Below are 2,150 nucleotides of genomic sequence, written 5' to 3' on the forward strand. Positions count from 1 at the left end.
GATCTAGTATCACCTTCAACACGTTTGACACGAACGATCGAAGTAATCGTGGGAAGGTTCCATGTTCATCGTTGGTTCCGGAGCAGATCCCTTTGATCGAAAAAATACGTTTCACCGTTAACGACATCGAACGCTCTACTCTCGGCGCTGTTCTTGATTCCACTGAAACGGGATTAAAGAGATCCCTCCAGCCGACGAGAATATGATTAGGAACGTAGGAAGTAACAGTGAAAGGGAAGGGTAGGATAGACCCCGAGGGTGTCGGATGTAGCAAAGCCGAGATCGTTTCTGGAGGGCCATTTCTTGTGGTCGACGATGAGAGGAAAAAGGAACCGAAAGAAAAAGAGAGAAAGAAAAAGATAGACAGAGACAGAAAGAGAGAGAGAGAGAGCGAGTCCGAATATGCGTGCTCATGTACGCTCTCGTCCGTGCAAGGATGGAAGGCAAGCCCCGCGGGCAACCAATCAAATAAAGTAGTCCGAGGTTGCTTTGCCGGATGCAAATTCAGTCCCCGCAGGCTTTCTGTTTTCTCTCTTCCACCGCTCTTCCTCTTCCTCACTCCAGGTTTCTCCTTTCTTTCTCTTTCTCTCTCTCTCTCTCTCTCTCTCTCTCTCTCTCTCTCTCTCTCTCTCTCTCTCTCTCTCTCTGTTTCTTTCTCTCTTTCTCTTTCATCCACACACCAGAAACAGTTCCTCCTTCCTTGCTTGCAATCGACTCCACAGACAAACTACTTCTAGGACAGAAGAAATCCGTACAACCGTTTGGCCAATACCGTAGATACCTTCGATCGTGCCCTTCGATCCTAGAGCTAGCTAAGCTAGCCAGCCAGCCAGTCGGCAAGCAAGCAAGCAAGCAAGCAAGCTAGCTAGCTAGCTAGCTACCTAGTATTGTCTCAATGTTAAAACTTACACAAGAAAATAATCTATCGTGTTTTATTTCTTTTACGTAATGACAAAAAGATCTTAAATGGATCTTAATGTTAATTGGAGGTTGGGGGAGGGGAGGGACGGCAAAAAAAGAGAAAAAAAAAGAAAACCTTTTTATGCGATAGAAAGGTATAAATCTATCTATGGTTAATTATATCATGCCATTAGAAAGAACGTAAATCGAATAATAAACGTATTATTTACCCTTTCGTAATACCACTCAATAACTCGGAAGAAATGTTGAAGAGGAAGTAAAAGTAGGAATAGAAATAGAAGTAGTAGAAATAGTAGAAGAAGAAGAAGACGGAGGAGGAGGAAGCGGAGAAGGAGGAGGAGAATTCCAATAGCACAGTCGATGCTTAGGGAAGGTCCTAAAGGTGCTGTTAATCGCACCCGTTGAAAGAGAATGTCCGATTGGAATTTCGACGTAGCTGGGTCGATGGCGATCGTTCGAGCCACTCCTATTCGTTCACGTTCATGTACACATATACATACACATACACACACATATACACATGCACACGCACGCACACACATGTATGTACGTATGTATGTATAAGCGTATTCTTACATTGAAAGAAACACACGCACACATTGATAAACGAAAAGGTAGAAGATAGAAAAAGAGGGTTCGACGAATCGTACGACGACTACGACGACAACTACGACGACAAGGACTCACTCCTAATAACGCTGTAATGAAAATAAATCGTTACATTTGTAAGAGTATCGTATCTTCTTCGCGCTACCGTGGGCGTGTACATCCACCAAACTTACTTTCTTTTTCTTTTCTTCTTCCTTCTCTCTTCTCTTCTCTTCTCTTCTCTTCTCTTTTCTTTTCTTTCCTTTTCACGATTTCGTTTTTCCTCTTTCACACTCTCCCAACCAACCAACCAACCAACCAACCAACCAACCTACTACACGCCACCTGTTTGATTCTCTGTACGTAAGGTAACATCCGCGCACAACTATTTGTCTATTTCGGTGTTCTTTATTCTGGTATCTTCGAATCTACTCTATATCCCTTCTCTGAATCTACTAGACTTTCGCTCCCCCTTTTTTCTTTCAACCCTTCTACCATCTTCTTTCTATACCATGACATCAAGAACACCTACAACATCTACCTCCAACCTCTTTCATCCAATCCTCCCCAACTTTTCCTGGACTCTCCTCGCATCGCCACCCCGATACGACGATCCATTTCAATTTCGTGGAAATCTCTTT

The sequence above is a fragment of the Vespa crabro genome, chromosome 4 (assembly GCF_910589235.1).
Source record: "Vespa crabro chromosome 4, iyVesCrab1.2, whole genome shotgun sequence".
NCBI classification, from domain to species: domain Eukaryota; kingdom Metazoa; phylum Arthropoda; class Insecta; order Hymenoptera; family Vespidae; genus Vespa; species Vespa crabro.